The sequence below is a fragment of the Pseudophryne corroboree genome, chromosome 1 (genome assembly GCF_028390025.1).
Source record: "Pseudophryne corroboree isolate aPseCor3 chromosome 1, aPseCor3.hap2, whole genome shotgun sequence".
Lineage (NCBI taxonomy): Eukaryota > Metazoa > Chordata > Amphibia > Anura > Myobatrachidae > Pseudophryne > Pseudophryne corroboree.
In genome coordinates this window covers 1130870248-1130884760 of record NC_086444.1, presented here as the reverse complement: position 1 = coordinate 1130884760, position 14513 = coordinate 1130870248, and the positions used below count along the sequence as shown (strand labels likewise).

The 14513-nt window shown below is 44.5% G+C and overlaps 1 protein-coding gene across 1 annotated transcript in view; it reads right to left on the bottom strand.

Annotated features, from left to right (window-relative positions):
- STK32B (serine/threonine kinase 32B) overlaps positions 1-14513 on the bottom strand; it is a 613395-nt gene that overhangs the window by 92603 nt on the left and 506279 nt on the right. The window lies entirely within an intron of this gene.

Below are 14513 nucleotides of genomic sequence, written 5' to 3'. Positions count from 1 at the left end.
CAATCCTTCTGAGTTTGGGGCAAGCCACTTATATGCCTTCCTCCCGCATATGAAATATGCATTATCGGGGAGAACATATGGGACGGAGTAGGACATAACCATATTACACATTTTCCATATGAAATCTCAACCCTAATTCTCCCATCTGTTTAGTACACGTATCAGTTTGTACGATATGTGCACAGTATCCTGGTGATACCTCTCCAACTCTCATGGTTCTACTTCCTAGGGTATACCTATATCGGAAATATTTTCCGCTACCGGCTATGTGGCGTATACGTTCTGTATCTGTAGGCATTCTATCGGCTCTGTATGAAAAGGTCATGGTTTGGTTATTCCATGACACTTCCCAATTTCCCGGCTTTCGGGGATTGGAAATGTTAAAACATACTAGGGATCTATCCACATGATATTGGTGGAGCTTCAAACTAGGAGGACTGGAGATATTAAACCTCTTGTCCACCGGCCTCCCACCACTTAACTCAAGTACCTCCCCTATCGTTAAAGGAAATGGTACTAGTCCTGACTTGCTGTGACCTTGAGGTACTTGAGAGCATACCCAACAGTCTGTCTGATTTAGTACTTTACCCACTAAAGAGTGATAGTCACTCAATGGATGCCTATCCATATTAATGTTAAAACTGGACTGACATTTCTTGATGCACCCATCCTCAACTATCACAGTGTCTACAGATACAGTTCTTTTCAGTTAACATTCCTTCACAATGTTTACAAATAACATGGCCGCTGGATCGTTTCTGGTACTCGCCTTTGCTTGGTGATTGTGTTGCTATTGGGAATTTACACCCCCGTCTCAGTCATCAGAAACCTTTCTGGATCCTTTCTCGACCTCACTGGTACTCTCACCGAAACAGACTGCTCTGGTCAACATCATGGTCAACAGGAAAATCCATATCACAGTCTCTTGGGGTAAGTCCATCTTACAGGAGGAGAAAAGGAGAAATTTGTAATGGGGGTACAGAAAAACAGTTTGAGGGGGGGAGAGAAACTTGTTACGATAATTAGTTCTCTAGTCTTGTTGTTCTTCTTGTTCTGCTGTCATCTCAAAGGTGCTGTCTCTCAGTCTTCCAACCGAACACTCCGGTGATACAATATTTCTTCCAAACCAGCGATCTTTCTGTAAGGAGCAAAAATCTTGCATCACCATTTGTCTAACTGATGTGTGACATACCATCTTTAAAACATGAAAACATGAGTGAGAAGAGAGAAAACAAAAAAAACAAAAGAGAGAGAGAACAATTCGTATACATATATTACATAAACCAACAATAAACAATAACAGGAAAAAAATTTTTTTTTAAAACATTTTAAAACATTGTCAGATCTGCCGTTCATCATCAGGCTGTCATATCTACATGTCCAATGGTATCCTTGCTCCGTCCCTCCCACCAGCACCTCCATACTCCACCCTTTGTATCTGGCCAGGATACATTGATGCGGATAGGTCATGCTGGGGTTTGGTAGACTTCTGCAAAGACCAAGTAGCTATGCAATGTTTGAGTCCTGCTGATGACCGTCAGAGATGGGGAAAAAGAAAACATTTCACAGATACATTACAAATTTTACCCGGTCATTCCTGTGTCTTCAGGGAATGACCTCCCAATTTGTTAACAATAACCTCAGGCTTACCATCAGTCCTAATGATCACCTTTCCTGATTGCATGTTACAGGTGCGGCCCAAACTCCTTCCTATATGATCCCTGATTATAATTTGATGTGTCATAACTTTGCTCGTGTTCTTGTCTAGGGGGTCTGACTTTATGTGAGCTGTTCCAGTTACTGGCATAATGCCCTTCTCTTTTACAAAGATAACAAACCCTGGGCTTCCTCCAAGTGTCAGTGACCTGAGGTCTTGGTTGATTTGATGCCTCCTCAAACGCTCGGATGCTCATCACCATCAACCGTTTTCCCTGTACTTCCCTGCTTCCTTGGATATCATGGTTATGTTGTTGTCTAGGGGGTTGATATGACTTTTGTCTACTTCTTGATCTACAATCTCTTGCAAAGTGTCCCTCTTTATGACAATTGTAACAGACTTCCACATTTGAATTTCTCGCAGGGGTTTGGGGCTTATGCTGGAGTGGTCTTGTGGTTAGGGCCTGTATACTTACGGTCATTAACTTATCACTTTGTGACTCCCTGTATCTAGTGATATTCCAATCATGGTCAATAGCGGCCTCTCTCAATGCGGCCACCGAGATATTTCTCCAGTTTGGGTTGGTGGTCTGTACCCTTGTTCTCAACACCTCCTTTAAACCATTCATTAACACAGATACTGCTACTTCTCTATGATTTACATTTGTCTTGATGTCCGTGATCCCAGTGTTTCTAGCCATTACTTGCAGTGCTCGATTAAAATAATTGGAAATACTTTCCCCTTCGTTTTGTCTTGTGGAGAAAATTTCATTCCACTTGACAACGGCAGGGAAATACACTCCCAACTGTCGGTTGATCTGCTTAATACATTCCTGATTGTGTTCCTCCGTTTGAGGTACTTCTGTGTCTAATTTACAATCAGCAATAAATTTCGCAGGGTCAACACTGGAGGGCAAACATGCCCTCAGCACTGTCCGCCAATCTTTGTTGGTGGGTTCTGTTGAGTTTCCTAGTTCTTTAATAAATCTCTGACATGCAACTAGATCTTTCCTAGGATCAGGGAATTCAGACATAATTGTCCTTAATTCTGTCCGGGACCAGGGGCAGGGCATTGCACTGTCCTTGACGGGAATGCTTCCCTGATCGTCAGTCTTCCCATTGGGGACTGTGATCACCCTGACAGGACTAAATTCAATTACATCACCTTGTGTTGGTTCTACAATATGAGGTACATTTGTTTGTGCGTGATATATAACACCGTACGTACCTGTGGACACAACCTCACCTGACCCTCCGTTAGGGGGTTTGATTACTGCCTTTACCGATTTGGTCGCGTCCACCTGGATGTCTTGTAGGATGGCTTCTGGAAGAGGTACCGACATCGTGCTGGGCTCACTTTCTTTCTTGTAGTCCTGAGGGAAGTTTAACATGGGGTGCGACTTGCACAGGTTAACATTTGTAATTTTTACACTTTCATTTTCATAAACATTATTACATTTGTTACTTTCATTCTTAATACAGTTACTAAGTGCATTTTTATCGTACCCCATTGCGCCATTCTCTGCAACCATAATCCTCTCCATTGCCATGTCTCTCTTCCCAAGATGAGAGTCAGATATGTAAGTTAAGTTTCTTTGTATTTCACTTTCCTTTTGCCATAACTTTAAACAATCATAATGTTTGATCCGTCTCTTTGCTGATTTAATGAGACATATCCTTCTCCTTAGATTTTGTAACACATCTGGGCTAAAACTACCTACCCGGGGAAACTTTTCCCCGTCATGCACAGTCATCCTTTCCCATTCATCACATAAAACCTCTGTGTGTGAACCGTATTTCTCACACATTACATACCTTGCCGACCCGATTGGTCGGTTTACTAAATCAACCTGAACCAAGGTTGATCGCCCCCTACCTGAACAACTGGCCCCCATACTTGCAGGTGTTGCTTTCACTACCTCTGACCTTCAAATCAGGGTCTTCAGCGAACCCTTACAAAAACCAAGATGTCCGGGGCAGGCCGGCGGCGAAGTTTACTGAGTACTCCACTCACTCCTCGCCCACGTTGGCCAGTACTGCAATCACTGATTCAGAGCTGCTGTACCCAACCTAGGGCTAGTGATGAGCGGATTCGGTTTTACTCGGTTTTACTCGGTTCTCAAACAAAATCTTAATGGCTATCCAAAACACGTGACATCCGTAAGCCAATAAGATGCCGTTTTGAGAACCGAGTAAAACCGAGTAAAACCGAATCCGCTCATCACTACCTAGGGCCCCTATGAACCTTTACTTACTGGGGCGTGTTGGACCTACCAGTCCCCAGCAAGTATCGGTTGTTGGATAGTTTCCCGAGTGACCAGCGAACCTCCCTTAAAATAAAAAAAATTACACAAATCACGTTAGAGTGTACAAATAGCGTTTATGACCCCTTTCGTACGCAAATGGTACTGGTCAGGTTACTAACTAATGCACACAATTACGTGCGGTACAATCGTTCTGCACATAAGCAACTAATCTTATGTGCGGAGCGACCAGTGGAATCGAAAATTACGGCTGCGAATTCCTTCAGCCAGAGCTTTAATGGCCTATATGGGTTCCGCACCAACCCTTCCTGGTGTTGTGCTCTTTTCTCTATAGCGGACTTCTTAGTCTGCTGTACCTAGACCTCCTGGTCTGTTCCGGACCTCCTGGTCTGTGCTACAGTAGACCTCCTGGTCTGCTATACTCTAATGCTCAAATTTATGTTTAACAAGGGATGCCTCCCAAGCCACCATGCACGTCACTTACATGTATGTACCTCACGAGAACTCGACTTCTTGTGGTTCAACCCAAAATTGTAAAAACTTATATATACAAACACTCACCACATGTACACTTTAATTTTATTTCTGCGCAGAAATTCCTTTCATTCAGTAAACAGTCTAGACCAGATGAGTCGCAAATTGGAGAAGGATCTATTAGCTTAAAATTTCGGACACTAAAATTGACTTGCGCTATTTATCGCGTTGCCTCCTTTTCGCCTGTTAAAAATAATACTATCGTGTGATTTGAATTGTGTGGGCGTACCCGGACGCTCCGTTGCGTAATATACGCTACGTGCGTCGGCCTTTGTGTTGCGTACACTAGTCTCACCCTTTTGTTAGAAACACGTGTATGCCAGCCAGATATGTCCACAGAAATACAATTAACACGTTTATCAATGTAGATGATCTTTAATTGTATTCATCTACCGAGCACCACACAGGTCTCTCAAAGCTGTGTGCGTGCTTTACAAATTACCCCTTAATGTATTACTTTTACTCTTTAACTACTAATAGCAACAAATCTTTCTTAGCACGTTATCAATTGTGAAATGGCAAACAGGAGAGTGATATGTGAAAATACACGGATGAAAAGAAATGCAGATGTATGCGTGCGTGCGTACGCAAGACAGAACAGAAAAAAAACAGTTTTAAAAGACACTAGCGTATTGTTCTTACCTCCGGTTCCGGATTCCTTCAGCACCCTTTACTAAGCGGAGCAGACGCTTATCTGGTCAGCACTACTGCTGAAATTACCTAGTGCAGATATGTGAAGGACGGGCGAGCTGCCAATTGATAAAGCCTAATATTTATCCTATATAACACACTATAAAGAGGTTAAGAGACACAGTACGCAATTGGCGCACAGGTACCGTAAGGGTACGCCCTTAGCGTAGCGGACGCTGTATCGGGAGCGAGCGCTCGAACGACACAAACGCTCGCGAGAATACGCTGTTGGTATCGGGCACACTATAGGTGAGCGACTACCGTAATGCTACGCTATCAGCGTAGCGGACGCTCGAGATCACGAGGAGATCACGAGCGGCGCAGACGCTCACGAGATAACAATCAGTAGACCTTGAATGTAACACACAGAAAGGATATTCTTATACTGTAGACCTTGTACTGAAACACTGTAGCGATACAACGCTGCTTAACCTTGTTTACACTAAAGCTGTTTGAGCGATAGAGACGCTCCTATTACCCTCTGCAATATAATGAACACTCAAATACCGGTCTAAGGGTCTAACGCCTTTTAAGGAAATGAATGAACGTTCAATCGCAAAAGAATAATACAGTACAAGTTATACACTACCAAAATAACATAGAATATCTAACCAAATAACTACACATAAAATACAATAAAGATACAATTACATTTAAAGGGGGAAGGAGAGAGAGAGAGAGAGAGAGAGAGAGTGGCTCATAACATTAAATAAAAGACGATATGGTTGCAGAGAAACTTACGCACAAAGGGAAACAATCGCATGCGCCTTCTGGATGTCCAGCTCCCGATTATCAGTGATGAGAACCGTTGAAGAGAATAGAGAGCTGGCCCAGATCGGCTTGTCCTTTTATACACTTACACACAGTACAGTACAATGGTCCCTATATTCTCATTGTTCATTGGACACAGGAATTCGTCTTCGCATTATAACAAAAGGTCATAGGTTGATTCATACAGGTGGGCTGTGACTATTCCTAACTGCTCAGGTGGGTGGGAAACGGGGTTTCCCGCCGCATGGGTAATAAAGTGCAAATACAGTAAATGTTCATAAACTTCTTATGTCCATAACTATTCGCACGAGCGATTAATCCGCTTCAAACCAACACCGGAATATTGCTAATTAAATACTCTTCCGATGGATACTAAACACCACTGTATAACCCCTGTCTGACCCTTCGTATCAAACAAAGAGGGATCTCTTTGTCTATGAACATGCTACATTAACTAAACTTTTAGATTCTATCAAAGGGACCATAATCTACAAAATACATTATATGGTTAAAATATGTTACGATTGAGTCGCACGCTAGACGTATACAAACTCTACCGTAAATGCGCATACCGTGCGCCCGCGGGTGCACGCAACAGCGAGTATGCGCACGCACGGGAGAGCTCATGCACGCGCAGCGGGGACACGCATGAGGTGCAAATATGGCAGTGTGTAGCGTGATATTTTTCTGACTTTGACACCCTTTTCTGGTCTGTGTCTAGGATCGTGCCTAGGAGAGGCAGATGAGCTGTAGGAACCAACTGCGACTTTGGAATATATAGAATCCAGCCGTGTTGCCGTTACAATTCCAGAGAAAGTGATACGCTGTTCAGCAACTGCTCTCTTGATCTCGCTTTTATGAGGAGATCGTCCAAGTACGTGATAATAGTGACACCTTGCTTCCGCAGGAGCACAATCATATCCGCCATTACCATGGTGAATATTCTCGGGGCCGTGGAGAGACCAAACGGCAACATCTGAAATTGGTAATGACAATCCCGTACCGCAATTCTGAGGTACGCCTAATGAGGTGGATAAATGGGGACCTGAAGGTATGCATCCCTTATGTCCCGATTCACAATAAAGTCTCCCCCTTTTTAGGCTTGCACTGACCGGTCTTAGCGATTCCATCTTGAACTTGAACCTTCTCAGGTATATGTTCAGGGATTTTTAATTCAATATGGGTCTGACCGAACCGTCTGGTTTCGGGATTACAACATGGCCTAATAATAACACCCTCTTGTTGAAGGAGGGGACCCTTGACCACCACCTGTTAAAGATGCAATTTGTGAATTGCAGATAACACTGGCTCCCTCTCTTGGGGGGAAGCCCGCAGGCCCGTCGGTGAGGGGGCATCTTCTCACAGTCCAGCTTGTATCCCTGAGACACAATATCTATTGCCCAGGGATTGAACAGGGGGTGAACCCACTTGTGGCTGAACTTATGAAGGCGTGCCCCCACCGGGCCTAGCTCAGCCTGTGGAGCCCCAGCGACATTGGTGGATTTTTGTAGGGGCCGGGGAGGACTTCTGTTCCTGGGAACTAGCTGCCCGGCTCTGACAAGAAAAGACGCCCCTCAGACTTTCTTGTTTCTTTATACGAAAGGCTGCATTTAATAATGTTGTGCTTTCTTAGGCTGTGCAGGAATATAAGGCAAACTAGCAGAATTACCAGCTATAGCTGTGGAGACCAGGCCCGAGAACCCTTCTCCACACAATCCTCAGCCTTCCATATGCCTATTAAGTCGGCATCATCTGTCCAATGCATATTCTACAGGACACGTCAAGCAGAGATCGACATAGCTTTGACTCTAGGACCCAGTATACTCATGTCTCTTTGGGCATGCTTTATAACTATATATCTTTAATATATTTATATTGCATACTAGGGTCTCATCTCTGCTGATAAGGTACCTGTCCACGCTGCCACAGCGCTATAAACCCATGCCGACACAATCGCCGGTCTGGGTAGTATACTAGAATGTGCACGCTATCTGCAGGATCCCTGAGAATAGCAAGTGCTACCGTCTGTGCAAACAGGACACCCCAGGGGAAGATTCTCAACATATCCTGGCCCTAGTGGGGAAAGGATACAGCCTGAGAATTCTCTTGTGGGAAGCTGCCGTCTCTTGTCTGGAGATTCCCGCTCTTTTTCCTCATGAGAGGAGGGAAATTTACCTCAGCATTCTTCCCCTTAAACATGTGTACTCTCGTGTCAGGGACAGATGAGTCATCAGTGATATGCAAATCATCTATTATTTCAATAATCATATATTGAATACCTTATAGCCATCTTGGCTGTAACTTTGCATTATCGTAGTCGACACTGGAGTTAAACTCCATGTCGATACCAGTGTTTGTTATTATGGATAGTGAGCATTGAGAGACTCTGAAGGTCTCTGTGACATAGGGACAGACATGGGTAGATTTCCTGTCTGTTCCCTAACCTTTTGTGCAATAAATTCACCTTAGCACTTACACATATCCAAACAGGTGTCGGCGTTGTCGACGGAGACACCCTCTCACACACATATCCGCTATATCACCTCCTTAGAGGAGCCTTTTACCTCAGACATGTCGACACACGCGTACCGACACACCACACACACAGGGGATGCTCTATTTGAGGACAGTTCCCCCACAAGGCCCTTTGGAGAGACAGAGAGAGAGTATGCCAGCACACACCCCAGCGCTATATAACCCAGGGATTACACTACAACTCAGTGTTTACCCAGTAGCTGCTGTATATACAAATTTTGCGCCTAAATTTATGTGCCCCCCCTCTTTTAACCCTTTGTGTACCAGGATACTGCCGGGGAGAGCCTGGGGTGCTTCCTTCCAGCGGAGCTGTGAAGAGAAAATGGTGCTGGTGTGCTGAGGAAGAAGGCCCGGCCCCCTCAGCGGCGGGCTTCTGTCCTGTTTATGACTAAAAATGGCGGGGGTTTTACACATATACAGTTTTCCAGACTGTATTATGTGTATATATTGCCAAAAGGTATACTTATTGCTGCCCAGGGCGCCCCCCCCCAGCGCCCTGCACCCTACAGTGACCGGAGTGTGTGGTGTGCAGTGGGAGCAATTGCGCACAGCTGCAGTGCTGTACGCTACCTTAATGAATACCGGAGTCTTCTGCCGCCGATTTTATCTCCTTCTTCTGTCTTCTGGCTCTGCAAGGGGGACGGCGGCGCGGCTCCGGGAACGGACGATCGAGGTCGGGCCCTGTGTTCGAACCCTCTGGAGCTAATGGTGTCCAGTAGCCTTAGAAGCACAAGCTAGCTGCAAGCAGGTAGGTTTGCTTCTCTCCCCTCAGTCCCTCGTAGCAGAGAGTCTGTTGCCAGCAGATCTCACTGAAAATAAAAAACCTAACAAATATTTTCTTTCTAGCAAGCTCCGGAGAGCCCACTAGGTGCATTCAGCTCTGGCCGGGCACAGATTCTAACTGAGGTCTGGAGGAGGGGCATAGAGGGAGGAGCCAGTGCACACCAGATAGTACCTAATCTTTCTTTTAGAGTGCCCAGTCTCCTGCGGAGCCCGTCTATTCCCCATGGTCCTTACGGAGTTCCCAGCATCCACTAGGACGTCAGAGAAATGTCTAGTTACAGCACTGGACGTAGTACCACTGGCATTTGCATCCACTTCTGAATCAGGCCCAGTGTTTTAGAAGGCAGATGCATCAGGACTCGGTTCTAAGCAATGGCTATGAAGTGCCTGATAGAACGTACAGTCAAAGGAACTCTGTGCCATGTAACATCCTTATTTTCCACTCTCATACCATAGAGATGCGTCGGGAAATTGGGTTACCACATATTACTGTTATGTGCACAGCTGAACATTGCAGCGGAACCCTGAGGAGAATTGAATTGAAACATTTAAAAAAGTCAAATTCACAACCAATATGAGCATTAAAATACAGTCAGACACAATTCACACAGTAAAAACTGCTCCTAGAAATGGATTAATTCGGTTTCATAATTGATGTTAGATATCAGATACAAAGTCATGAATATTCACTGGTAGAAGTCCTTAGGAACTCTGTTAGGGGGAAAGTTGTTCTCCAACAGGATTGTGTCAAGTCCCGAGTTATTTGTGACATGCCTGGTAAGTAAAACTGGTGGTCCCCACAGAGACGCTAAGTGAGCTTGTAGGGAGTTGCTTGTACAATACAGTGTGCACTGTTAATATGACAGATAGTACAAGGTAGCTGGTAGGGGTAGCCATCGGTGGATTAACCATGAGTGGCCACCATGGTCATCATTGATGGTACCATTGGTGGTTAACATTGATTGCATGACAACCGTTCCTTCTGTGGGGAATGTCAGGCAACAGTCCTATCAGGGAAGGGGAGTGCCTTTACTGTCTATTGTGGGCAGGGCTAAATTATTTCCCCCCTAGCGCCAAGATTTTTTTTAAAAACCACATCATTGGCATAGCCATCGATGTTAAAAAATAATTATTTATCGGGGACATACCACTGATTGTTAACCATCGATGATTGATGGCCATACATAGTAGCTGTTGAAAAGTTCTGTTTAGAATTGTGAGCAGTTTTGTCAAACCAAATAACACTGGAACAGGATGTGCAATGACTACTGGGATAAAATTTACTAAAGCTTCTAAAGCAGACAAGAGGAGGTTGCCCACAGCAACCAATCATATTCTAGATAGACAGAATCTGACTGATTGCTATGAGGAACCACTCCACTTGTCTGTTTTAGAAGCTTTAGCCAGTGGTGCTGGGAGGGAATGGGGGAGGGCCCAGGTTTGATGGAGGGGGCCCAGTGATGACTCAGTTCTCAGTGAACTCAGATGACTCAGTGATGACCCCTTCTTACCTGGCAGCTGCAGCTCTTCTTCTCAGCCCAGCAGACACTACTGTATGCTGGGCTGCAGTGTGGCCAGGGAGGCGCTTAAAATAAAAAATAATCTGCATTTTTTTCCTAATGGTGCATGACCACGCCTCCTGTGATTAGGCCACACCCCTCTGAAAAAAAGTACCTCGGCCCAGCTAGCCTCCCTTCTGCCCTGGCTTTAGCAAATCTACCCCTTGGGGTGGGAGCATCTCCAACACAATTTTATATCAATACCTTTTATTCCTGCTTCATACATTGAGAGTGCATGCAAGACGCTGTTATACAGGTAAAGATGTAATTGATTACAGTTCCTACACACAGCAGTCTTCCTGTTAGTAATCTAATTATAGGACACTGAAAACGACCGCTTTCAGCTTTTTATATTTTTCTCCCTCCATAAAATACATGAAAAGTCATTCTCTCGTCATTTATTGTTTGTCATGAACACGGCACATGAAACAGAATGCCAATCTTCTCAGACTCCAGCACGCCAATTAGAACTCATATATATTTGTGGAAGTAATTAGTAGCTCTTCTGAATTGTACTTCGCTGATGTTGAGTGGTGCTTTACTAAATATAAATGTAGAAAAACAAGGTTCACAAGAAACATATGAGAGACTGATGAAGGGTTTGATTCCAAATCAAACGCAGACCTGGCCTCGGCTGTCATTTGACGCAGTTGCGTCTTTTGCTAATGTTGCGGTTGATATTCACAAAACTGAGACGCGCACTTACAGTGTCTTTGTAAAGTGCATTTCCACCTCTGAAAATTCTAAGATTCAGAGACCAATCATCCTATTTTGTACTGCGTCTCTGAGCGCTGACAATCCTACATGCATGTGCTGTGGGACTCAGAAGCGTGCACAGACTTAAAACATCGTCCAAGTGCATGCAGCATCAACACTGCTACTAACTCGGAATGAGGCCATATATCCTACAATAGGTAACTGCACCCTATTTCTCCTTCTAGTAGTTTATGTGGGATCCTAAATCATGCTTCACTTGGGTTATAAAACGCTAAACAGAAAAGTTGTCTATATACAAATAAACAGTGAAATACAAACTTAAACTCTAATAAATAACCACATAGATAACAACGGGTGGAGATACATTTGGTCACCACTGATTACTGCAGTGCAGCCATCTTGGGATGAAGCATGAAGCCTACTTGGAGAACAGGAAGAATGGAGCCTGAGGAGTAGCACACTACTCTTTCAACACAAGAGACAAACAAACAGAGGAAGGAAGAAGATGTCTTGAAGAAGAGACTGCAGTCAGGGGTACAGTCCTTAATAGAGAAATCCTAAGTCTACACCACCCCCTCCCCACCATGTTGAAGTCGAAAATATTATAGAAACACGCATCACGTAGAAACACCACACAGATGGCCTCCGTGCGGGTGCTTGTTCTGCCGTGCGTGCGCATACTTACACGTTACGTATATTCGCTCACGCGGTCCTGCGTGTTAGTGCGTGGTATGAGTAAATACGGTAGCATACGCATTCGCATGGAAAAGCCATAAAGACATATTCCATATTTAATCCACATAGTACATAATTTACACATAGCCTACATGCACCACACCAGCGAGTTACATTTGCTTCAAAGGTACAACAACAGAGGGATTCAACTTTACAAGATATGAGGGGACAGGATTAGGTTAGAAGGTGGTGTTTGGTATCCAGCTGTACAGTATTTTAAGAGCAATATTCCGGTAGCAGTTTGCAGAAGATAGCACGCTCCTGCGCATAGATATGCGCAGGAACCGGATATTAATATTACACTGTATTTACTGTACTCTTGATATTCGACGGGAACCCAGTGGAGAACATCTGCAAGTGCACCTGGACTAGGCATCGCCCACCTATTCAAACCGACCTATGACCCCTCATGTACTGTAAATGACCAGCCCTTTGACCTATAGGTGAAGAGATTACAGTTTTCCATTGTTTCATGATTTGGACTAATGTATGAAAGCCAAGCCTCCTGGCCGGTCAGACACATTCTCTGATGGTCATCTATCCAGATTGACTGAGGACCGGGACCGGGTGGCGCAGGCGAACAAACATATGTATCCATTGATTGTAGCCTATTCTCTTATGTGATTGTATTTCTTGTTGTACCCCCTTTTGAGTAAATAGTTGTTGGTGGGTTGGACCTCAACATTATATATACAATTGGTGTCGCATTCCTTTCCTGTTAGGGGTTATGAAGTGTATTCCGTCGCACGTGTAGCTACTTTGTGCTTACAGCGTGACGACGTGCGCACGCAACGTGTACGCATTTGTTAGGGGTTACACACACACACATGCTTAGCGGTCGCGGTGGCCTGAACAGTTGTACATTTAAAGTATTGCTTTTCTTCCTGAAAGTTAATCAGACTTAACAATTGGGAGCTCTGTCCAGTTCATCACACACTCACAGACTTGCAGGCCATAACAGACTTTGATCTATCAACAAAGGGTGGAGATGCATGTTAAGTAACTTCCATTGTGTTGAAATCAGTTTGTGTTGTTAGATCACGTCTGTTTCTGTCTGGTCTTAGAGGTGCTGCTGTAACCCAGGGACACACAGGAAAAAAGCTGTTTAAAATCTGTGTGTAAATTTTTTGGCGCAAAAAGCGTACACAAAGCGTACCGACACTTTGCATGCTTTCTCAACATATTGTTTCCATAGGTTAACAGTCATTATAGATCTGTGTGAAATCGGATACATTTGTTTGCTATATATATATATATATATATTTGATAGCGTGTTAAGGGTGTAAATGTAAAACACGAAACGCAGTTCCGGCCTAAAACGTTTAGGTTTACACTCAAAAGGAGATTGCCTGTGTGGGTGACCTCCGGCGAGTGTACGGTACAAGTGTGTGTTGTGTTAGTGAGTAATAGTAGTTTTATTGCTCACATTTGTCGAGATTGTGTGGTTTATTGAATTGCAAACGCACGTTTGTACACGTGGTACGGAACGTGAGGTCAGCGTACAGAAGCGTGCACGTGGCGCAGGGTCGCACACGTGGCGTAGAGGCACGCGCGGTTGCGTGTTTACGCAGGGTTGCATTAGCCCTCAAAGGCTAATGCTACACTCCACCATTATAGACACATGTCCATCGAAGGTAGAGGAAATTATCTCGCAAATACCGGGTTCCCATTGGACCAAAGATGGACAGGACACTGGATTGATGGTGAATGTAGCCCCAGTAGCAGTACAAGTAAAAGATGGCAGGATAGCTCCAAAAATCCCCCAGTACCCTCTGAAACCAGAGGTGGAATTAGGAGTATACCCTGTCATAGAACGGCTGCTACAGCAGGGCATCCTAGTCAGGATGTCCAGCACAGACAATAGCCCCATCTTCCCAGTGAAAAAGAGTGGGGGGACGGGTTACAGGCTAGTGCAGGATCTAAGGGGGATAAACAAGATAGTTGAGAGTCAATTCCCCATAGTGCCCAATCCAGCTGTCATCCTCATGCAGATTCCCTAAACCTCCAAGTTCTTCACCGTTATTGATTTATGTTCTGCATTCTTTTCTGTCCCTCTCCACCCTTACAGCCAATACCTCTTTGCTTTCACCTACAGGGGAGTACAGTACACCTGGACTCGTCTTCCCCAAGGTTTTATTGACAGCCCAAGTATTTTCTCCCAGGCCTTACATGATTGTTTGCAATCTTTTCAACCTGAGAGTGGGTAGGTGCTAATACAATATGTTGATGACTTGTTGTGCTCTGACTCATTCGAGTCGTCCTTGGCAGA